General features: G+C 49.1%; 1 protein-coding gene and 1 pseudogene across 2 annotated transcripts in view; both read left to right on the top strand.

Moving 5' to 3' along the window:
• The first annotated feature begins 3610 nt into the window (after window positions 1-3610).
• LOC147821902 (adenylate kinase isoenzyme 6 pseudogene) lies at window positions 3611-4230 on the top strand (annotated as a pseudogene).
• A 4804-nt stretch (window positions 4231-9034) lies between these two features.
• Tet2 (tet methylcytosine dioxygenase 2) overlaps window positions 9035-24395 on the top strand; it is a 97076-nt gene continuing 81715 nt past the window's right edge. The window contains exon 1 of one of the 2 annotated variants that reach the window (XM_004866253.4): window positions 9035-9107. The gene's annotated coding sequence lies outside the window, so the exon portion shown is untranslated. The remainder of the gene's footprint in view (window positions 9108-24395) is intronic. The other variant, XM_021245477.2, reaches the window with a different exon arrangement.

Raw genomic sequence — 24395 nt, 5'->3', positions numbered from 1 at the left:
TTTTTTTTCTTTTTGTTTTTTTTTTTTGGAACCAGGGATTGAACTCGGGACCTTGCACTTGCGAGGCAGGCGCTGGAACCACTGACCTAAATCCCCAGCCCAGTGGTCAACTTTCTCAAGGACTGCAAAGGCTGGCATGGTGGCACACGCCTGTGACCCCAGCACTCAGGAGGCTGAGGCAGGAGGATTGCTGTGAGTTCCAGACCAGTCTGGGCTACACAGTGAGTTCAAGGCCAGCCTGAACTGCATACTGAGACCCTATCTCAAAAACCAAACCAAACCAAAAATGTGGATTCCTATTTCCCACTCATGTCTGTTTCTGGAGGTGAACACAGTGGTTTGCCTAAAACAGAGAGAGAGAGAGAGAGAGAGAGAGACAGAGAGAGAGACAGAGAGAGAGAGAGAGAGAGATCACGGCTCAGAGCGAGGGGCTGGGCGACAGCAGGGCGAAGCACACACGGCCCCTCTCGTACGCCGATCTCGGCTGCACCTTCTGTCTGCCCAGGGTCAGTGGGAGATGAGTGAGACCCCCAGGAAGGCCCAGAGCACACAGACTCACCCTCAAGGGGCAGCCTTTCTCTCTTGTGAATTGAGATGGGATTGTTTTCCCTAATAATTCTAGAAAAGCATTACATTTGCATGGCTTCTCTTATTTGAAAAACTTAAATCTAAGAAGTAAAAGACAGATCTTAGGAAAGAAGAGAGACTGTATTGTAATCCACCACAGACAATGTATGCTGTGGAGCTGCAGCTCAGTGAGAAAGAACGGCTGGGCGTGGTGGCACACGCCTGCAGCCCTAGCGCTCTGGGAGGCCAGGGCAGGACTGAAATTTCAGAGCCCAGCCTAGGCAATGTGGTGACTCAGCCAGACCCTGTGTCAAAACAAAAAAAGGCTGCAGATGTAGCTGTGTTAAGGCCCTGAGTTCAATCCTCAGTACAGAAAATGAAATGAACACAAGGAAGGGAGGGAGGAACAGACTATGCGGTAGCTGAGCTGCCTGCTGCAGGGCGGGCTGTGCCAGACTTGTCAGAGACTTGCCTTCTCGTGAGACGTGGCACAGCACTTCCCTGACTCCAGACTGGCTTCACTCTGAGCTTGGGTCCACTAGAAAACCTGTGAATTTGAAACTGCAGTGAATCTATCACACCCCGCCCCTCCAAACTCCATCAGTAAAACGGGAAACCTTTCAGTAAGTTCATGGTTCTTAAAAAAATTGTTTTCTTTTTGAAAATGTGAGGCTCTGTCTTCACATTCCAACTGCTTGGTCTCCCCTTCATCCTCCCCATCTTCCTCCTCCTCCTCTAAAGAAAATAGTAGCAGGGCGTGGTGCCCTTGCCTCTGACCGCAGCACCTGAGACCCCCAGTCCAAGCCCAGCAGGGGCTACGTAGTGAGGCTCTATCTCCAAACAAACAAACAAATGAACAGGTCAAGGCTTTCCATAGGTTACCAGCAGCAGTCTGGAACTGCAGTCTGGGGCCCTGTCTACTCACAGCAGACTGAGGTATACACTTCCAGTAAGTATACTTTTACTAGTTCCTCTCATTTAGTTTTTTCAAACAGGATCTCTCAAAGTCACTAAGTTGCCCAGCAGGGAGTCCAAGTTGACCTGGGATCCTCCAGCCTCAGCTTCCCGGAGTGCTGTGATTACAGATGCACGCTATCACACCGACTTCTTCCTAAACTTTTCAGTGTCCATTTTTGAATTCACACCGTCTCTACCTTGACAGCCACCCTCAGCCTATGAGATCGTGACTTTACCCCTTCCCAGGTGAGAGATATAATCTACTCCTCCCCACCCAGCCCCCTTGAGCTCCGTGCCCTGAGGACTTGAGCGAAGGGGAAGCTGGGGCCCTTCGAACTGACCCTCTGGGATGGATTTCAGGTGCTCCTGGAATGCGCTTCGTTCACCTAACTCAGCCTCTGTCAGGAGCCAGCGTGTGCTCACTGTGTGGACACCATTCACTCTCTTGGGGCGAAAGTCACTGCGAGCCAAAGGCAACTGCCTGGCGGGGATACAGGGCTGTCACCAGTGGGGACCCCATCATCATCGAAGACGAAGGCAAGTTCAGCAGGGGCTGGCGCTGCTCCCACATCCCTGGGCTCTGCGTGGCTGCACACCAGCGTGCAAGAGTCTGCACACCACACCGTCGTGAGAAAGCATGAAAATGCACCAGAGCACAGGAAGAGAATCCAAGCCAAACACTTCTGCTTGACCCCTTTACTTACTTTTCTTTCTTCTCCAACTGTTCTGTATGGTTTGATTTTCAAATTTCAGGAAAAAAAATTCTTGTTTGGCTTTTTGAGACAGGGTCTTGCTATGTAGTTCAAGTCTGGTCTTGAACTCACAGCAATCCTTCTGCCTCAGCCTCCGGACTGCTAGGATGACAGGCACGAGCCATGATGCCCGACAAAATTTTAGAACATTCTGACCAACTCAACCAATATAATCTTCCCATGAGAACAAGAACATCAAAAGATTCGTCACACGTTGGGCTCAGGTGACTCAGATCCCTCTGCACTGCTCGGGCTGCCCCTATCCGAGCACCCCTGGTTCCCCAGGATCTTTCTTCTGCACTCACGGTCACAGCCGTTGTTCAGCAGCTACTTTTCACTTTCTCCAGGATTCTCTTTTACTATCCCAGGAGAATTCATAAGGCTTGAGCCAAAAACATGAAGCGGGCAGCACCCGCGGAGGGGTCTCCCAGAGAGGAGGCTGAGCAGGCTGCAGACGCTCAGGGTCCTCGCCCCTCCTAGCAGGCGCTGTGAGCGGTAAGCGGTAAGCGGTAAGCAGCGGTGTCCTCAGCTGGCGATAACCTCAGCGGGCCATAACAGCAGCAAGCGCTAGGCGGGTTTTGTTTGTCAGTTTTTGTTTTTCGGGTCTCACTACGTGGTTCACATTGGCCTTTAACTCACCGTGTAGCCCAGCCTCGCCTTGAACTGGGAGATCCTCCTGCCTCGGCCACCCCAGGAAACACTAAATGCTGTTCTTTCCTCTGCACGCAGTAACACATCCCAGGGATTCTCAAGGGCTCCACTTCCTCAGATCTGACAGGCATCTTCACTTCCGGCCTCTCCCAGGCCAGAGAAGGGCGCCTGGGGCCGACCCGAGGCCCGGCCTGCTCTCGTCACCGTCGCCGGGCAGCAGCAGCCAAGTGAGGCGCTCCTCGGGGACTGCGACCCAGGCCTCGGGCTCTCCCCGGGCCAGGCACCTCTGAAGGGAGGCCTTGTCCCTGCTCGCCAGCGAGCCTGGCAGAGATGACGCGGAGTCCCCTCCGAGCGCAGGGTGTGGGATGCGGCGAGGGGCGGGGCCGGGCTCTCTGTGCCTCTCCCAGCTGACCTCGCAGGCCCGGTCACCTCGCCGAGACGGCGCACTGGAGCGGCTGGCAGGGAGGGCTTGCAGCGCTCGTCTTTATTCCCTGGGTGGAATCACTCTTCCAGAGGGGCCAAGCAGCCCAACTTCCTAGCACAAAATTGGAAACCAGGTCAGGTGGCACGCAGCTGTGATCCCAGCACTTGGGAGGCTGAGGCAGGAGGATTGTGGTGAGTTTGAGGCCAGCCTGGGCTACACAGCGAGACCCTGCCTCAAGAAAACAAAACAAGGGAGTAGAGCGAGCTGACGCACCCGGGCCGCGGCCTCGGGAACTATGGTGCTTCCGAACATCCTGCTCACCGGTACACCAGGAGTTGGAAAATCCACACTAGGCAAAGAACTTGCATCCAGATCAGGACTAAAGTACATTAATGTGGGTGATGTAGCTCAAGAAGGGGCGTTATACCATGGCTACGATGGATGAAGAGTATGAGTGTCCCATTTTAGATGAAGAAAAAGTGGTTGATGAGTTAGAGAACCACAGGGCAGAAGGTGGAGTTACTGTTGACTACCATGGTTGGGATTTCTTTCCTGAATGATGGCTTCATGCAGTTTTTGGGTTGAGAACAGATAACAGTATATTGCACAAAAAGACTTGAAACAAGGGGATATAATGAGAAGAAACTAGGAGACAAGATCGAGTGTGAGATTTTTCACGTTCTTTATGAAGAGGCCATGTTACCATACAAGGAAGACACTGTGCACCAGCTGCCCAGCAATATGCCTGAAGAGCGGGAGGACAACAGAAACCAGATCCTGAGATGGACTGAGCAGTGGGTCAAAGGTCACAACCCGGGCCTGGTCACCTGGTGGTGCCTCTTTGCCCACCGTGTAGACACGGGCTCCAAGTATCTGTAAAAACTAAAACTATGTGGAAGGCCCAGCAGGTATTTTATGCCTGCGTTTCTTTTTCTCCATGAGAAAGTTAAACGATCACAAATATAATGAATACAATTATTATTAAGCATTTAAAATACGCATCAGTTGCTAAACAATAAATCTGATCAAATGGGTAAAAAAAACCCCAAAAAACAAGGGCCAGGGATTTAGCTCAGTGGTTCCGCTGCCTGCCTCACAAGCACAAGGTCCTGAGTTCGATCCCTGGTACAAAAGAAAAAATAATTAGAAACTAAATAAACAGGGTGGAAAGCAAGGGACAAAAAGTAAGTTGAGGTAAGCTGAGGTTTGGACATATAAATATATATGTTAGAGATGGGGACACTGATGTCACAGCTGCAACAAACACTGCTTGCATCACCAGGCAAACCCGGGTATCACTCGCTGCCACCCTGGGAGATGGCAGCACAGTCAGCCTGCAAGGACGGGGGCTCAGAGGGGACAAACCTCAAATGGGACAGTTGCCCCACTGCTGGAACCCCAGCGTGCAACTCAGCCAACCACGGTGATGATGGGGATGGGATGATGGTGGTGTAGCCCAGGGTAACAGAAAATCATTGTGAGTTTTGACCAGAAAATCCCTGTATCATTCAGTACTGGTGATAGTAGCAAAAAATTGGTGGAAGATGAACAGAAAAAAATCAAATATGAAGTGCATAAAATGACTTAAAGCTGTCAAGTCCTATTTATATGTACAGTGGTGAATTCCTAACAGGTGAAATGTATTCATTATTAAAGTTCATCAGAAGAGCTGAAAAATGATTCCCTCCAAACAAAGATACTAAGTGAGTTGCCAAATTTGGATTAGAATAAAAAGAGTGACTAGTGGATTGTGAAATATGAATTTATGTGGAGAAATGATGTTCTCCAAATTGTGGGAGACTGGCTTTGCAACATATCTGCAATATTCCTGAGGAATTGCCACCATGTTTTCCCACTAACGACCCTGGTCCTCTCTATAAACTAACAGGTTTATGCTTTCATGTTTCTTTGTCCTCTTTAAATCAATGTGTACTACACTGGAGAATGTAGGATCATATCATTTCTATCTGTCCCTTAAAAATATCCAAATTAGCCAGGTGTGGTGGCACATGCCTATAATCCCAGCACTCAAGAGGCTGAGGCAGGAGGATGGCTGCAAGTTCAAGGCCAGCCTGGGCTACATACTGAGACCCTGTCTCAAGCAAACAAACAAACAAATTCCTAAGTTAAATTAGCCAGATCAAATAAAGTCAGGAAAAAAATGAAGTAGAAATCATATGAAGAAAAGTAACCATGTCAATGCCCTCAGAGTATTCTGATGTTTGGCTTGTATTACCAATACTCATTTCTATCGGAAAGGATTATGTCTGCACTGTCATTTGTTGGTGGTTTCTTCCCTTCTCTATTGTATTTTAGTATTGTTGCTCTGTCATTTTTGAGACAGGGTCTCTCACTATGTAGCTGAGGTTGGCCTTGAACTCAGCACTCCTCCTGCCTCACCCTCACATGCACGTGCTGGGATTGGATCTAACTTAGTCTTCTGTCTGTGTTGCAGAAACATCTTCCTCTGGAATGCAGCCAAGTCACCAAGCCAGAGAGGGAGAGCCAGAGAGCCCCCGCCCGGGAGGGAGGGAGCGGGCACTGAGCTGTCTCTGGAGCCTATGGTGGAGCCACTGGAGAACGGTCTCTGTAGAGATTCGGACACAGGCCATGCTGTAATGGTCTCCTTAACCACACGATTATCCCAGAGCACTGTGTCCACAATTCTCGGTGTTTCAGAGAGAAAGATCAGTTTCCTAGCCTTCAGGTGATGAGGGAATTAAGCATGGAACTATGCTGTCCTCGTTGTTATTGTTGTTGGTATAATGACGGCACAAGAGAAATTGTGCTGTGAAACGAATTTCCTGGCCGGCTCCTCAAGGGACAGTGGTCCAGAAGCCCAGCCGGGAGGCTCGGGCTGGGCAACAGGTGCCACGCACACAGCCCACACGGCCGGCCACACAGGCGGTGACCCGGACCTCTGTCGGGGACTTGTCCCCGGCCAGGAACAAGGATCTTTGTGTGCAGATGAAGCGGCACTGCTATTTGTAGTTTAAGAAGAAGGGTAAGGAATTTGATAACCAGGACTGCTGTGAAAACAGCAAATTGTCTTTTAAACAGAAATTATCCACACCGCCAGGAGGACAAAGCTCGGGAATGCAGACAATTAATAAAAGCCAGCTGGGTGTTCCTCTCAGAATGTGCGCGCTATCCAACAGCAGCCCGGCTGGTACTCGCTGTCCTCTTCCCCAGGAGCAGCACGAGGAGAGAGCTCTGCAAAGCCAACAGAATGGAATCTGATGGGCATCTCCCACCTGAGGCCCTTCCGAACCTTGCCTTTGTTCTTGAGGAGTCACTGTGGCCAACCACCGCCATCTATTTCCTCTCGGATGAACCAAGGTGGGGCTGGATGTGGAAGAGAAAGCTGCCAGGAGAAAGTTGAGGGCCTGTTGCAAAACCAACTGCAAACAGACATGATTCCTGACTTGAGAAGAGCCTCCTGCTACTGTGCAGAGGTGCAGGGGCTTTTAAAACTGAAAGAAGAAGATGCCCTCCGGTTCCCAATTATAATCTAAATCAACAAAGGAAATACAGTGGACCCTTGCGTTACGACCAGCCTGACATACGAAGGACTTGGGTTACGGCCACAATTTCCGTTTTGATTTACGAATAAAGTCTTGAGTTACAACCCGAATGCCGGCTGCTTGTGCTTCCAGATGGTCTCAGATACAGATTTAACCCGTAAAGAGTTCTGGAAGGAACATGACAGCATCCTTTCCTGTGTGGGGTTCATTGGAAACCCCGGGCCAGTGTCTCTCTAAGGACACTGAGATCTGCCTGAGTGCAGGAGAGAGACTTTGAAGGCTTTGGAGAGGAGCCTGAGCCTTCATTGACCAACTTTAATTACCACCAGCCCTCGGGAACAGATTGAGTTCGTAAGTCAAGGCTCCACTGTATACAGACCCTAATATCCAATACCCACAAGTGCATTATTTCCCACACAGTGGCAAGGAGAGACAGCCTAGCTGCTCAGCTACTGCTGCAGTCGGGAGTGGGGGGGAAACAGACCTTGCTGCTGAGTGCTTACCTGCTGCAGGTTAATCCCCACAGCCATTTACAGGAGCCCCCAGGGGGAGAAGCTGACAGAAGGTTATGCATTAGGGTGAGAAGGGAGCAGGACCCCTCAGGCCTCTCCAGCACCGAATCCAATAGACACTGCGACACTGCTAGGCAGCCAGAAAAGGTGGAAATTTCAGTTCACATGAAAGGCGTAGGGGGAAATGAGCAGTTCTGCCAGGCAAGCAAAATGAGAGATTTGATGGTTTCAAAATAAACAATGTTTCAAAAAAAATAAACAATGTTTCATTAGTCACTTTAAAGACTCTTCTTAGCAACACTGTGACACTCGAAAAGAGTCCTTTTAATCGGTTCACCCAGAGGAAATACCAGCACTTCACAGCATTAGGAAAAGACCTGACTCCTATCTTCTTAGGGTTAGGGTCTCTATGTTGCCCAGGCTGTACTAGAAGCCTTGAGTTCAAGTGATCCTCCTGCCTCAGTCTTCAGAGTAGCTGGGAGTACAGGCCCACTCTGTGTACTGCATGGCGCTCAAGACCAAAAGAAACGACAGGGCTTCACTGGACACAACTCTGGGCGCCACTGGGCCCAGGTAAGATGTGCCCAAATCACCTACATGAGATTTAAATGTAGGTCCCAAGAGCCTTTGAAAGATGGGCGGGTCTCCCCAAACCACCCGGCAATTCATGGGGCTCCCTCTCTTAGCGCATCTTCAGAGAAAACAGAAAGTTAAGGATAGAAAGAGAGCTGAAAGGAGAGGCAAGCTGGGGCCAGCAGGAGCACGGGCTGCCCTGCCAGAGAGGGTGCAGTCCAAGGGTGCCGCTGCGGTCTCTGGTGACCTCGGGTACCCGGGTCAGGGACCTCCCCAGGCCCCCTCGGAGCCCCACTGAGGGTTCTCACCCCAGCAGAGGAGAAGCGGGCCCGGGGGCGCAGGTGGCCACGGACCGGCTGGGTCCCGCGTCCTAAAGGGACCAGCTGGGTGGACAGCGCCCCGCGCCCCAGTCTCCGTGGAGAGGGAGGATGCGGGGCTGGGGACCCAAAGGGCACTGGGTTCGCACCCTGGGGGGCAGGCACCACAGGGTGGGGCGCAAGGCAGGGCTTCAAAGGTGAGCAGGTGGGGAGCGTGCCCCTGCAGCTGGGTGCGGTAGGGCACAGAAGCCTCCAGGAGTGGCAGGGCTCGCCCCTGGAAAGCCTCACACCACACCCTGCAGCCCGGCGCCTCAGCCCTGGGCTGCCCACGCTCTCTCCCGCCAGGGACCCCTGCCCAGGGGACTCGAGCTGGAGACTCAGGGCCCCCAGCTCGCCCCGCCCCGCCCCCACCAGGGTGCCGACCCCCCCTCCCTGCAGTGAGGCCTGGGGAGCAGGAGAGGAGGAGGAAGGGGGAAGGAGGGGGAAGGAGGTAGAGAGGGGGAAGGGAGAGGAGGGGAGGGGGGCAGTTTCAAGGAGGGGGAGGGGGAGGGTTACGGGGAGGGGGTTGCCAGGGTGGGAGAGGGAGGGTGCAGGTGTAGGAGGAAGAGGGAGAGGCGGGAAGAAGGGGGGAGGGAGGGGAGGACTGCGAGGGGAGGCTGCAGGGGGAGCTGCAGGGTGCGGGGCGCGGGGCCCGGGCCGGGAGGCGGGGAGGCGCGGGGAGGCCGGGCTGAGCCTGGCCGCCGTCCGCCCGACCCGCGTGGCGACGTCACGCCGCAGAGCAGCAAGATGGCTGCGCGCAGGCCTCGGTAGCGGCGCTGGAGCAGGGACAGGTCAGACCGCGGGGGTGGCGGCCGGGCCCACAGACCCCGCTCCGCCGGCCCTGCTCCGCCGCCCCGCCGCTCCCCGCGCGCCGGCGGCCAAGGGCGCCGTGGTGTCACGGGCGGGGGGGGCGGGCAGAGCCGAGCGGGGCCGGCGGGGACCTGGGACCCGCGCCCGCGCCCCCGCCCGGGCCTCGCCGCCGGCCGGGCGCAGCGCGGGGCTCGCGCTTTGTGCCGCGAGTGACAGCGACACAAAGGGGCGCGGGCGCGGGCGCGGGGCCCCGCCGCCTTCCGCCCTTCCTCCGTCCTCCCTGGGCCTCTGCCTCCCCGCTTCTACGGACTTTGCTGTTGCTGCGAAGTAAAGTGCGGCCTGGCCCGCGGGACGCGCCTCCCTCGGGTTACGGACTCGCCGACGGGCGCGGGTGCCCGGGCGTCGGTCTCGGCTACGGCGCAGTGCGCTCGTGGTGACCGCCCGTCCGGGAGTAGAACCCACGCGTGGGTTTCAGAGCTCAGACCGCGCACTGTACTTTCCCCGCCCCAGTCGGAGTGTAATGCAAACCCGAGTCCAAAAAATACTCCTCAGGAGGCGACCCGCGCAGGAGGGACCCTGTGCCGGCGAAGTTGCTCCTGGGAGAGCACAGCTGTTGTTGGCTGGGTTAGGGCTCCGGGTATTGTTGCTGCCTAGGGAAAGAAACCATTCCATTTGCATTTTAATGAAAGTTGAAACACCGAAGGGAAGGTATCTGCGCTTCCTAAGGCGTTTGGAATACAGTGTAGATTTTAACGCCATAGATACTGGTTTCTTAAGAACGTGTGTTACTAAGCAGAGAAGTGTTGGTGAAAGATTGGAGAGTTAAACTGAAGTTTAGGAGGCATTTGTCAGCTTAATAGGTGAACGGAAGGAAAAACAATAACGGACAATGCTGCATGAATCAGATTGACGGTGTTTGTCCTCAGTAGCTTAATTTGTAACTCTTGCTATTCTGGTCTTTGGAAAGGTGGTTAGGTTTGTTTCAATCATTGATACTGGAGGCGCTAGCACAGGGTCCCCAGGGGAAAACCATCGCCCACGCTAGGAAGGGAGGCCGCTCATTGGTTAGCGCAGGGCACGGAGGGCTTGGCCTGCTTGGGGAGCGTTTGTTGAGAAACTACCTTGGGAGGAGGGAAGTGCCTCGCTTTGTTTAAATGCACGCACTTGCGGAGCTCTTCAGGCCTTCCTGGTCCTGGGCTGTGCTGTCAGGCCTGGAGGTGAAGTTCTGCGGGTGACGCGTGGTCCCAGCTTTGGCAGGTCGGTGTCACTCCCAGGGCCGGTGCAGTGCACCTGCCCGGACTCGCGATTCTGGCTGTGACAGACTTCCAGAGTCCTCACGGGGCGCTGGGTTTGTATTGCTGACAAAAATTGAAATTAGTGTTTTGGTTTCACTTGTGGAAGCTCGAATTTCTCTGCCGATTCCTCCAGGGCTCCACCCATACCCAGCGGTGCGAACCAAGGGCCACTGCTGAAAAGTGTTTCCTTGTTTGCTGAGCTTGCCACGAAACCCTTCTTATGATTCACAGACACACCTAGCAGAAACTAGTTTTCATCCTGCCTGTAATCCATGTCAGTGAATTATTATGAAATTGCTGGAAATAAAAACTTCCAAAGCTATGGATGTTTGATGATGTAGACTTGTTAGTATTATAGACTCTCTGGTATTTGCAAAACATTAGATCTACTTTTTAATGCTGTGAATGCTTCTAATACAAGTTCAGTGGTTTGTTTTGTTGTTTTGCTGTTGTTTGAGACAGAGTCTCTTTACATTTCATCACTAAATTGCTCAGGCTGGGTTTGAACTTGCAGTCCTCCTGCCTCGGCCTCCCAGAATGCTGGAATTACAGGCATGTGCTACCATGGTTTAGGTGTTGAGATACAGTTTTCTTTGTTTTGTAAATAACCCAATGAACTATTTTCATGTAATTGTCTCCTAATATGGGGACAGGCCAAAACTTGGGACCAGCTGTCAGGACTGGTTCGTGAGAATAACCCTTTCTCAGTGATGCCACCAACCTGCCTGTTACACCCACAGCAGGCAAGCATCGCCAAGCCAGCTTTACAGCTGCAGCCCTAAGTGTGGGAGAGCCGGGTTGCCAAGTGCAGCCACTGGTTATCTTGGAAACACCGCTGCAGAACACAACCACAAGTGATTGTGCCAAGCGTACAGTGTTTCCCGGGTCCAGAGCGCCAGGCGCTGCCTCGGCCTGCTGCCAGCGTAGTGAACTCTGTGACGTGAGAGGGTGAGTTTGGCCAGCACGGCTGGGCTGGCCATGGCAGGAGAGAAGGTGCAGAAGGGGACAGCGGAGACCGCGGTGCCCAAGCTTGATTATTCCCAGCAGGATTCAGACCCTGCACTGTACAGTGCACGATCCCTGGCTTAAGCTATTTCATCTTTGCTCGATAACATTGATTTGGGGTCGCCTACTCCAGAGTAGTACATTGTATCAGCTTCAACTTACACTTTCTCCCTTTAGTTACACGTGTCACCCTTCACAGTGCAGAGTAGCAGGGAGAGTTTACCCTTTCGTGGAAAGTAAGTTCAGCAATAGTAACAACCTGCCTGGAGTTTGAAAAAGTTGGAACTCTCTGTTTTATACTTACGGAAGAGTGTTCAGAACAGACTCTGAAAAATCTGGGAATGAAAATACAAGATGGATAAACAACGGTGAAGTGTTTTGAAGGACTCGTAGCGGGAACCAATGAGCTGCCTCACTAAATTACTGCAGGTGTTTCTTTTAAATCCGATTTCTCTCTGGGTATCGGAGAGGTTACTGATTCCTTTGTCTTTGTGTTTCCCAGGGGGACCTAACAAACAATAATGTGATTTCCCTAGAAAATGTATAATCTATTCTCAAAGCATAACAGAGATGTAGGAAGAGGTCTTGCGGGTGCAGATGGAAGAAGATGGTCACAGTGGTTTTATATAAAGCAACTTCTACATGGTGTCTTTTGTTACTCAGGTCTTTTCTGGCACTGTGAGTTGGGGTCATTTATCTCCCATCACAACTGTAAATCAGAAGCAGTATCAGCTCTAAGTATGAAGACGTGGATGTGAAAGCCACCCATGGAAGCATATAGTCCAGAGGGTTTTAGCAATTTATTCTGGGATCACAAATTTCATATATATAATAATTATAGTTATATATATTATACGTAAGTGTTGGATATTGAACTCAAAGCCTTTGAGTTAAAGTACATTCCTAACCCTTTTTATTTTTTTTAACTTTTAAAACATTTTAAAAAATCTCTAAAAATTTTTTCTCCTTATTTCGAGATAGGGTCTTGCTGAGTCACTAAGTTGCCCAGGCTGACCTTTAACTTGCGATCCTCCTGACTCAGCTTCCTGAGTAGCTTGGATTACAGGCATGCACCACCTCACCTGGGAATATTATGTACTGGTAGTTGACATTTGTATTAAGATAATTTGTGCATTCACATCCAGTTATATGAAGTAATGTAAAAAGTCCAAGTCCACTCTGCCCTGAGTCTCCCCCTGGCAAGATTTGGAAAAACTTCTTATCACAACCAGGATAATGACATCAATACAGTGCAGCACGTCTTTGCTGGGCGGGGATCTAACCCATGGCCTGGGCTGCTCTCCACCAGGCAGCTACAGCCCCAGCCCCAGCCTCCCCGCGGTACGAAGCTCTCCCCTGTTTGAGACCCGCTTCTCTGTTAGTTTGTTCAGTTCTGGACCACTTATCATGTGACCGTGTATTTCTTTCCTGAAACAAAGCTTAGCGTATTTCTACTCTATCAATCCTGATGGTGTTATTGTTGCTCAAAATGCGTATCTGCATATTTTTGTTTGCTTAAAAGTTTCATTTTTCTTTTGCATCATATGGTTTTGGTGTTAAGTCTGTTACTCAGGTCTTTTCTAGCGCTGTGGGTTGGACTCATCTGTCTCTTATCAAGAATAATTCGGAAGCAGTATTAGCTCTAAGTGAGCAGATCCTGACACCGGTGAGGTTACGTAACTTGTCTTAACCATGCACAACTAAGACGGGATGATTCAGGGCTGAAAGGAGGCAGCTTGTCTCTGGGACCCAGTCTTTGAACTTCGATGTTTTACAGCCTCATTACCGAGATTCCAAGTGTGGCTATTAGTTGGCCTTAGTGGCACACGCCTGTGATCCCAGCTACTTGGAAGACTGAGGCCAGAAGATCGCAGACCCAGGCCACCGTGAGCAACCTCTGCAGACCCTGTCATAACAATAAAAGAAAATAAAGCAGCTGGGAATGTAGCTTTGTATTAGAGTGCTTGCACAGCATGCACGAGGGCCTGGGTTCATTCCTTACCTCTAGTACCAGAAAGGAGGGGGTAGAACTATAATAATATAGGGTATGTAAGCAAAGTCATGGAGACTCAAAATGCATACAGTTACCCATACAAACACTTGCATCCAAATATGTCCACAGCAACAATGTTATTATTGTTTTAAAAAGAAATGGAAAAATGAGAGGCTGCTGCCATTCCAGGCCAACCTGGGCTAAATAGTGAGTTTGAGGCCTGCATGAACCACAAAGTGAAACCCTGTGTCCAAAATAATAATAATAATAAAAACAACCCAAATGTCCCACTCTAGAATCAATACACAAAGTGTGGCTTATCCACGCAGAATTAGAAGGAGTGGATCACTGCTTGGGGGAAGTCCACCTTGTGCTTGATTTCCCAGAGCTCTCAGGACTTAGCCGGGGCAGCTGAGCAGACGGGAGCTCACTCGGTGGGGAGCAGGATGGGCGCATGGTGCTCTGGTGTCCCCAGGTGGGCACTCGGGGCCTGGCCACTGCCCAGCTGTGCAGGAGAGCTCAGCCCGGGACCCGGGGCTCTGCAAAAGTCTCCATCCTTGCTAAAACTGCTGCCAAATGTGTGGCTTCCACCAGAAGCGAGAAGAAATCTCCACGTTGGTTCTTCCAGGAACAGAAATGGCTCGGTGAACACCTCGTCTCTCGGAGCTCCAGCTCAGAGTCCGCTGCCTGCTTCTGTCCACCTGCTCTCGTGGGTTGCATTTGAAATGGCAGTGCAAGGTGATGGCCTGGGCTCTGTGCGGGAGTGGGTGTGTCTCTGTTTGTCGCTTGGGCTCCTGGGGTGGACTAGGTGATGTCCAGACAGCAAGGGGCACAGCAGCTAGCTGTGACCCCAGTGTGCATAAACAATACTGGAATCCACCCAGGCTCCTAGCAGCATGCTGAGGGCCAGTCTTAGGGCCAGTCAGGTGGTGTTAGGAGAGTTGTTTATTTACTTAGAGACAGAGTCTCCCTACATAGCCCGCCATCCCAGGCTGGCCTTGAATCCATGGCAGTCCTCCTGCCTCAGCCTCTTGGGTGCTGGGATTACGGGTGTGAGTCACCGCACGTGGCAGGACTGTACTTTTAGGCGTGCAGGGTGAGGTGCTTGGGGTTGGTGGGTTTGGACTCCCAGCCTCCATGGTTCTGGTACCAGCGTTCCTGGGTAGCACTCCTCTGCCTTTTCATTCTGATGAGAAGCCGCTGGATCCCAGGCCCTGGGCCTGGGCCTGAACCTGGAGTGGAGAGAATCCACTGCCCGGGACGCAGTGAGCTGTGGGCTTCAGAGACAGATTTAAGGCTCACTCATTATTACAGTCAGGCAGTATTTTGACATCATGTAATCGCTCTGATACTTTCATAAAGGAAGAGCTAGAGAAATGACCCAGAATTCTACTTTTCAGGAGTCTGCCTGCAGCACCTGCTTGGAGGTTTGCTGTATTTGTTCTGAAAGCAAGGTAGAGACTCAGGTTAGGGCCTCTCTTCGTGGAGAAGTTGGTACAGCGACTGCTATGGAAACAGCGGGTGCTCCAGCCTGAGAAGCAAGGGGCTTTCTTGTGTCTCCTTTTCTTGTTTCTCTTTGTATTGCACGAATAACCTCAGCAGATGAGAGCTTTTGTCCTAGGATCTTTGTAACTTCACAGACACTGACCAAGTTTGAGTGTAGTACCATCTTAATTTTAACATAATTTCAAGAATTGAACATTTTTTTCAAACAGAGTAGGATTATTTTGATTTATTGTTAGTAGTTATTTGTTTTGCAGGGCAGTCTGGGATGTTCTTGAGCTTGCTATACAGCCTAGGCTGGCTGAAAATTCACGGTCCTCCTGCCTCAGCCTCCCTGAGCACTGGCATTATGGGTGGGTGCTATTGTGCGTGTTTATCTTTAAAATAAAATATATATATCCAACAGAAGATACAGGGTATTCATGTTGAAACTAGATCGTTATTATTTTTTCTGGTACTAGGAATCGAACTCAGAACCTTGCATTTGCCAGGCACATACAACACCACTGAGGTATATCCCAGGCCCTAGGTTGTTATTTTTACCTCTGAGTTACTGTCTTTGGAGGAATTCCCCGTAGTCAGGCCTAGACCTGGGCAGGCGATGTGCCATTTAGGTTGGCTGAGCATAGCATTGATGCGTTCTTCTCATTTGCTACTCTTACTCTTCTGAGATTTGTCACAGGATGCTCTTTGGACACGCAGAGCAGTGATAGCTTTAATTAGGATTGTCCTGCTTCATTAGCCATCTCTAAAAACTGCCCCATCAAATCACTGTTTTCTTACCGGAGTGCTGAAGATGGTTTCTGCATCCAGATTATTCTTTAATGGAAATGACCCACCCAACTCACACATGGCTTGTATTATAGTGTTTTCTCCTGAAACTGGCATATTCACATCTCAAAATATACAATTACCACATAGGAAGGACACAAAGAAATGGGGGGAGGAAGGGAGGGAAGAGGGTGGAAAAGGAGATCACGATGCTTTGTGTGCACAGACCAGCTCCACACAAGGGGCTAAAGATCATGTACTGCAAACATGGACTGATGAAGGGGATGCTTAGGAAATGGGAACACGAGACAGGCGATAGCAGATGACTGTCTGAGATTTTCCTCCCATTTTTCTTTTTTTTTTTTTTGATACCGGGGATCGAACTCAGGACCTTACGCTTGTGAGGCAGGCGGTGGCACCACTGAGCTACATCCCCGGCCCTTGTTTTTTTTTTGAGACAGAGACCTGCTATGTAGCTCAGGCTGGCCTCAAACTCACAGGGATCCTCCTGCCTCAGCCTCCTGACTGTGGGACTACAGGCTGTACCCCACCACTCCCAGCCCTCCCATTTTTCTTTCCCATCTGCACCAGGAAACAAAGTCACTCGTGATAAAAGTACTGTAACTATGAGTGGAGCCGCTCATGAGGAAAGCACCGGAATTGGGAGGTAATGACTTTGCTCCTCGATGCCGTCCTTAGCAATTGTCTTGTTCTCTTAATTTATTGTTAATCTGTTTGTTCTTTCAGCACTTTCCTACTTTTGTTTGAAGTCTCTCACCTTGAAGTTCTAGGATTTTCATATTTGCCATGAGCTATAAAGTTCTCTCAGCTCTTTTATGGGCTTTCATGATTTTGTATTAAAAGGATGGCTTTGACCCCTCCTCTAATTAGTGCCGGTGATTATTAGCTTTTTGTGTGTTTTACTGCATACATTAAAACAGAAAGGAAAACTTGCTGAAGACAAAGTGCCCATCATTTGTAAAATTAAAGTTAGCATCTTAAAAATGAATTCAGTTATTAAAATAGTAATTCACTCATGGGCTGTTTTAATGTACCAAGTATAACTGATAAAAGAAAAAAATACTACAAATGAGTGCTTTGCAAATATGAGGAATTCTTCACCTTAAAAATACCACAAAAATTATTTGTTTTGGTAAAGACAGAAGCAGTTACATCTTAGCAGGAAAGAACATATTTTAAAATTTGTACTCCACATTTTATCTGTCTTTACATCAATGTGGTCATCTAAATGGTTATTTTTTGACACTTGAAGTTATACTACCTAGTTCTTGAAATTAAAACAAGGTTGTATTTAATTTTAGAAGTTTCTACCATACAAGTTTGTACAAAAACAGCAGAGTGTACGTGGTGGTGCACACCTGTAACCTCAGCACTCAGGAGGCTGAGGCAGGGGAATCACTGTGAGTCTAAGGCTAGCCTGGGCTACCTCATAAGTTCGATACTAGACAGAACTATTTATCAAGATCCTGGCTCAAAAAAAAAATGTCAGAAAACAACCTAATAGACATTCTGTTGCCAGCTCACTTGATTAATGCTATGACTTAATTACATGTGACTACTGAAAATCAAAATTAAAATGGACATTTGGCTAACTTTCAGAACTAAATTTTCAATATTTTAAAACCTGTTGACTCTTAAAAATGTGGTTTTTATTTCAAATAGGAATTATGTAGGTGTCCACTAATTTGGAACATAATGTTATGCGGTGTACTGTAGGCGTGTAAGGTGCGTAATATGGTGTTCCAGAGTTACTGCAGACTGTACCTTTGGGCCTGGGATTTAGCTCAGTGGTGCTGCAGCCTGCCTCAAAAGCACAAGGTCCCAAGTTCAATCGCCCTTACCAAAAAAAAAAAAGAGTGAGCACAGGAGCCGGGTGTGGTGATGCCCGCCTGTCATCCCAGCACTCAGGAGGCTGAGGCAGGAGGATCTCGAAAGTTCCAGGCCAGCCCAGGCTACATAGTGAGTTCCAGATCAGCCTGAACTACACAGCAAGACTCTGTCTCAATAAATAACTAAATAGGGCCCAGGATTTAGCTCAGTGCTTCTGATGCCTGCCTCACGAGAGCAAGGTCCTGAGTTCGATCTCAGGCACCAAAAAATAAATAAATAAATAGATAAATACATAGATAAATAAATAAAAAGTGATTATGGGAACTGGGCTTGGAATCCTCTTAAAGTCAAAACATATTTTAGATATAATAAGTTTAATTTACCACTGATAGTTTGCTTTATTTATTTTTTTTAACTTTGTTCTAATCTTCTGTGCTTAAATATCCCTCAAGATTATGGGAAACTTCATGTTTAGGGGTAAAAATGTAGCTTTGGGCTTGGTCATTTTGTCCAGTATCTGTAAGAATTTGTCCTCCAGGTGGGGAAGGGCGAGACCAGAGTGGCTGAGGGGGGCGCAGGAATCAGGTGTCATCTGAACGTGCCCCTCCCCGCCCCAGGGCACGGACAGGTTACTCTGTGGCTGTAAATGGTCCCTCTGCACACCACTGGCCTACTGGGGCGCATCTGGGGTGTGAGGCAGTCCCGCCCCTCACTGATGGGAAAGAGAGGAAGCCGAGATGGATTCCTGAGCCCGCCCTGGCCTCCCCGTGAGCGAGTCCCGGGGGGCGGGGCGGGGGGGCTCCTGCTGACCCTGGTGAGGGCGAAAGAAATTCGGAAAGAGGGAACACTGGGGCTATTGCTGTCCCATTCTCCTTTTCATTCGTTAAAAGAGAGGGGAAAAGAAGGAAGTAAATATCGACCCCCTCTAGTGACTACTCCCAGACATGGATGTGCAAGCGAGTTTCAGGGCCAGGGGAGGCACCTTCGGAATTTAATGTCCCTTCTCTTGCGATTGATCACGTGGGGGGCTTCAGCAGGTGACACGCAGTACCCAGGACTCGGAGACTGGGGTGTAAAAGGAGAGAGAGACGGGGTCAGGGACAGGGGCTCCCCCGGACAGAGGGAGAGACACTGTGAGGGTCGGTGCACAGGCAGGGAGCCTCCACAGCTGGCGGGAGGGCCGAAGCAGGAGGAAGGCGCCCCTTGGGCTGCCCCCTGCAGACTTCTCCTGCCAGAGCCTGGAAGGCTGTGGCCACCCACATGCCTGAGCTCTCTGCCCTGCCCGCTGCTCAAGCAGAGCCGGTCCTGTCAAGTCTGTCTCGCTAAGTGCAAGTGTCTTTTTTTTCCTCTGGGACAGGATCTCGCTGTGCAGCCCAGGCCTGACCTTGAGCTTGCAGCGATCCTCTTGCCTCAGCCTCCCGTGTGCTGGGCTCACAGGTGTGCACCAGCATGCATGGCAAGTGCAGGCGGCTTGGGAATCAGGAGAACTCATGCTCCCATTACCAGGCAGAGGAGGCTGAGGGCGAACTTGTCCCTTTTGTCACCTGCCCCCCGCCTCGCGTGGAGACCTGAGGTTACAGCAACAAAGACAAAGCCAAGCCAAGTCTCCATTCTTGTGGAATCCTTCCTCTTTTTCCACTTTGACCTTGGATATTTTTCATTTTATGTTCATCCACAAAATAAAGTCTTGATTTTAAACAAGGCAGCAAGAATCTCACGTACTTGGTACATGTTCACTGGTGTTCATGAGCTGTAGGCAGACTGGTCTGAGTGTGGGAAACGGGGCAATTCTGAGTGCTTTTGTGCGTCATCTAAGGCTCGCTTTAGGTAGATGTCCTCGGGGGTCACCCAGGACTAGACGCCTTCTTGTAGCAAGCAGTTGAAATAAGATCGGCAAAAGAGGAGCTTGTAGTTAATTGAAAAGCTGGCTTGCTGGAGCTGTTGTTTCATAGAATTTTCCTAGATAATTTCATGACCTTTCTAAAAACAGGAAAAAGTAGGATTTTTGAAATGCAGTACTATAAATGAAAGGAATGTTTTTAATAAAGGGCCATTCCCCGAGAGATAAACCGAACATGAAAATTTATTTGAGTGGTGTTTGGTATAAAATAATATTAGATCTGGAGTAATTTAGAGATTATCTGCCCAGACCCATTGTTTACACATGAGACTTGAATTAAATTTCAGCCATTTAACATCAGAATCTGCTGTCATTTGAAAGAAATTGCCAAAACAGTGACTCATAACCAGCCCAGTGAACTCCAAGGACGGATGTTCTTCATTTGTGTTTCTCAAAAGTCTCATCTGGTTTTGAAAAGATAAAATTTACTTAGTGATTATTGGGTATGATTTATTATCAAGCATTTCTAATACATTTGATGAGGAAAAAAGTAGCTGATAGACTTCAAAAGCTTCTTGTTTTATTTGCTTGCTTTTCCTTGTTTTGAGCAAGAACTGAGCTATTTATCACAATCACCTTGTGCCCAAATAGTGAATGCTAGTGTGCATCGCCTGGGTGAATTTTCCTGTACACGGCGGGGCTGCGTCCAGGGATTCACTGCAGTTCTGCCATCGTAGATTAGGGCATCAGTGCTCCCCTCGTTAGAGAGCTTTCTGGACAGAAAATCATGTATAAGCTGAAAGGTTTTAGGAGTGTTTAAGGCTGTGAGTTAATGCATTGCTGCTTCAAAGGGATTCAGCCCTAACTTCCACTGCCTGTACCCGAGGAGGCAAGTGTGTGGACAGACGTGTCCGACGGATGGGCCCTGTCCAAGACGGGCCAGGGTGGCCATTGTCTATATTATAAAATCCAAGAAGGATAGGTTAAATATGAACCATATCTACCAAGGAACAATCTCTCTCTCTCTCTGTCTCTCCCTCCCCGTATAACTTTTCATATATGAAGTTCAGTCCTCTTTGGTAGAAAATGATTCAACTGTATAAAAGTATTTGTTGTAGACATAAATGAAAAAAATGCCGATTTTTTCCAGATATCATAAAGACACACAAAATACTCAGGGTCTTTCCTACAAACAGCTGTTTTGCAATTTCTTTGAAGACAGTTGAGGCATCAGATACAACATCACACAAAGCAAGTCCCTGGCGAGGCAACCTTGAGGCAGGCAGCGGGCTATCCCTGTGCCATGCCACATTGCCACCTGTGGGCCTCGTGTTCACACACCCAGCAGATTGGCACAGGACAGCCTGGGACAGTGCGGGTGCAGCCCGTGTCTCACAAACGGAACGACCTGGATCTGGTGCCACATGGACAGGAACAGTCCTGGCCAGAGTGAACTTGGCTGGAGGGGAAATGCAGTTATGCCTACCCGAGCCCCGCCCAGTGCCAGGTGTTGGTTTTAAATCATGATTATCACCTCCAGGAGCTTCATACTTTGAACCTGAAATAGTAGCTTTTAGTCAGGATGATTGAGTAAGGGTGTTAGTATTCAAGGACTGGGGTAATGAAGACTGCAGCTTTCTTCCATAACCAAGTGTTACTTTGTTTCATAACCAGGCTGACTCCAACTCCTTTTTAAGCTAAAGTGGTCCCATGACCATCTCTAATGTTTCTGTGCTATATACCTGCATAGAAACAGTTAGGGCTTCACTGTCTCTTTTTCTAAGTGTTTCTCATCCATTATTTCTGTTTTATGTTTGAAAGTAAGCCACTTGTATTACATATGGAAATGCTCACACAACCACTGAATATATTTGTACGCAACTATTTTGCTTAAAAGTGGGATGGTGTTTTAATGACCTAGGCCTGCCACTTAAGGAGAGGAAAACCCTTCTTAATGGGTAGGTTCATGATACAGGGAAAGAAAATATGGGAAATAATTTAGGAAACTATTTTTTTAAAGTCAATCAATTTTAATATATTTTTATTTCTCCAGTGTGCAAACTATTTAATAACAGAGTGGGAGTATTTTTCCAATTCAGAGTCAGCAACTGTGTTTAAGGTGGAGAAGTACGTGGAAAGGTGACCAAAAAGTGTGTAAAAATGAGGAGAGTTTTCAATGAAGAATAAATATTTTTATCACATATTATAAACATTCAAAGCTCTATTTCAAGTTCTTGCTCCTTTTAACAAACTATCAAAGACATTTTTGTCTACTTATCTTTATTTTCTTTTTTTTTTTGGTACTGGGGATCAAACTCCGGTCCTTGTGCTTGCGCAGTGGCTACCTATCTTTAAACTTTGAATGCCCCCCCGCCCCGTACGTTTAATTCTGTGCATGTCTACGTGTGTTTGAAGATTTTTGGTTAGTGTTTTTGGTGCTGTGGATGGAACCCAGGGCCTTGCTGCTGAGCACACCCCCAGCTCTGGATGTGCTTTGGAGTTTTATGTCTGGATATGGTGACGTTGCCACCTACTCCACTCCAGTTTTCTGTGCCATCCATCAGATTTGCAAACACACGGTTCATTTCTGTGCGTAGAATCCTGTTTTGTCACCAGCTAGAAAGAACTCCCAGACATGCCCTGCATCTGCAGAGGAGAAAAGGGAAGGATGGGGAGGTAAAGTCAGTTGCCTGGAATTGCATAACAGGCTATTTATATTTCTAATAACAGTAAAGATGGACTAAGTTCTGCTTCTGTGAACCCAGCTTCTCCAAGCCCAACATCTAAGCGAGACCTTGCAGTGGTAATTTCTGTCCCTCTCCTTCTTGCTTTCGAGTAGGAAATCTATTGAGGGAGAGACAGCTCCTGAGAGACAGGAGGGGACCCAGAAAGTGGGCTGCCAAGGAGCCCACTTCTCAGAGAAAGTTATATAGAGCAAAGTCATGAGAAGAGCACAACATGGGTCAAAACTGTGATCAACCAGTAAGGTTACAAGTAGAGTCACTTAGGTAACTTTGATCCAAGTAGCCAGGGCCTGAGGGTGATATCATTAACCTTGGTCAGTAATCTGTAGTCTTAATCTTTTTTTTTGTAGTCTTAATTTTAATCCTTTTAGTTTTAGACCTGGGTGGGAGAGGAAGGCCCACCCCCAATGAGGTAACCGTTTATTTACATGGAAATCTCAAAAGGGTGGTACTAATAACCCCAGATTTCTGCTCATCCCTTAGGGAAGTATGCAGATCTGACCATTGTGATTTTAATTCTTCAGATGCTGCTCCAGTCACAGCTTCCTGGTGTTCCCCTCTTCTGCATTGACTCCCTTCAGGGCTTAGCCCTGTCTCACAGCCCACATATTTCTACCTAACCTAGCTGTCTATAATATTCCCCCTCTGAAGAGGCACCCTGAGTGCCATGAGGGGCAAGGAGTCCTGTAATTTCTATGGAGTAATTTAAAGGAGGCCAAGGCAGGAGGATCTCCATTTCCAGCCCAGTCTGGGCAACTTAGCAACTCAGTGAGACACAGTCTTTAAGTAAGTAACGAAGTAAATAGATTGGCTGGGGATCTAAGTCACTGCGAGGGTCCTGGGTTCAATTCCTAGTACCACCGATGATGATTTTCTAGTTTTGATTCTTTCCTGTGAGTTTGTGTACTCCACAAGGGCAAAGACGATCCCCACATCTTTCCTGATACACAGATGTTCAACACATGCTTGAGAGATGAACAAATCCCTATCCCGTCGGGGCAGTTCTGCCCAGTAAGATGCCAGGTATTTGATTTCTGCTGCTTCATCCGATCTTCTCAGCAACCTTGAGAGAAGCAGCAGCCGTCCCCGTTCTACAGATGAGGAGGCGGAGGGCAGAAGCGGCAGGCCAGGGTCAGACAGGGTTGTGTTAAGGCCAGAGGATTCTCACCTGGGTATCCCACTGCCAGGAGGCTCTGCCCCCGCCCCCCCAGGCCTGCTAGTCATCCGGAGGATGCCGCTCTCCAGGCTGCCTCTGCCTGTTTGCAGGGACAGCTCAGTCTGAGGCTGGGGTGGGAACCAGGTGAAGCTCAGATCCGCAGAGCAGGGTGATTCTCCCAGACTGGTTGATTGATTGACTTTCTGCACTGAGGGTTGAATGCAGGCCTGCACACTGAGCCCTCTTTTATTCTTTCACTTTGAGTCAGGCCCAGTTTGAATTTGGGATCTTCCTGCCTCAGCCTTCTCCAGTGCTGGAATGCCAGGCACGCGCCCTCACACCAGCTATTCTACTTTTCTGTGATTGCCCTGACCTATCTTGGTAAATTTCCTAATCCTAATCGCCTTCCGAGGCTCATCATCTCCTTTCCTGGTCTGCAGCACCTAATTCTTTCACTTTTCATGTGATGCTGGAGAGGGTCACCCGCTGTTTCCTCATCTATAAGATGAAGGAAGTGTACAAGACATTGTCTGAACTTCACAGAACTTCACGATGAGCGGTGCGCGTGTGCGTGCGTGCGTGCGGGACTGCTCACGGCACATCACAGGCAGCGGCGGAGTGTCTGTCACACTGTAGCCCGCGGGTGACCTTGCTGTTTCCATCCTGGGAGCCCGGCGTCCACCAAGCCGTGTTGACAAGAAGCACTGCACGAGGGCGGCGGTGGCTTCCCAGGCTTCTGACAGCTCACACTTTCTGCAGTGTCTGTCAAAATGAAAAACATCAGCCTTGGATTCGAGTCTGTGCACTTTGAAAGAAGATCTCACAGCAAGGAAAAGTATTCATCAGCGGGGTTCAGCAAAGGATGCGCTCGGTAATGAAGCTGATCTGGGCCTTCAGCAGCTTTTTGCAGGTAGCTGTGTTGTTTTCTCTGGAAGCAGAGATGCTTGACAATGAGAGCGAGGTTACTTCAGTCTCCTCGTATAGGGCAAACTCTAAGCATCACTTCAGGGAAAGTGAGATATAAAAAGAACCCTTCTGTGTCCCTCTGAAGAACACAACTCCATCTGAAGATGGATTTCACACCTAAACAGCCGTGCTACAAAGAAAGACA

Source organism: Heterocephalus glaber, unplaced genomic scaffold (genome assembly GCF_053883595.1).
Source record: "Heterocephalus glaber isolate CG9 unplaced genomic scaffold, H.glaber_assembly_v1.0 deba00001688, whole genome shotgun sequence".
NCBI classification, from domain to species: domain Eukaryota; kingdom Metazoa; phylum Chordata; class Mammalia; order Rodentia; family Bathyergidae; genus Heterocephalus; species Heterocephalus glaber.
The sequence above is the reverse complement of the archived record's forward strand: the minus strand, read 5'-3'. Positions and strand labels throughout refer to the sequence as shown.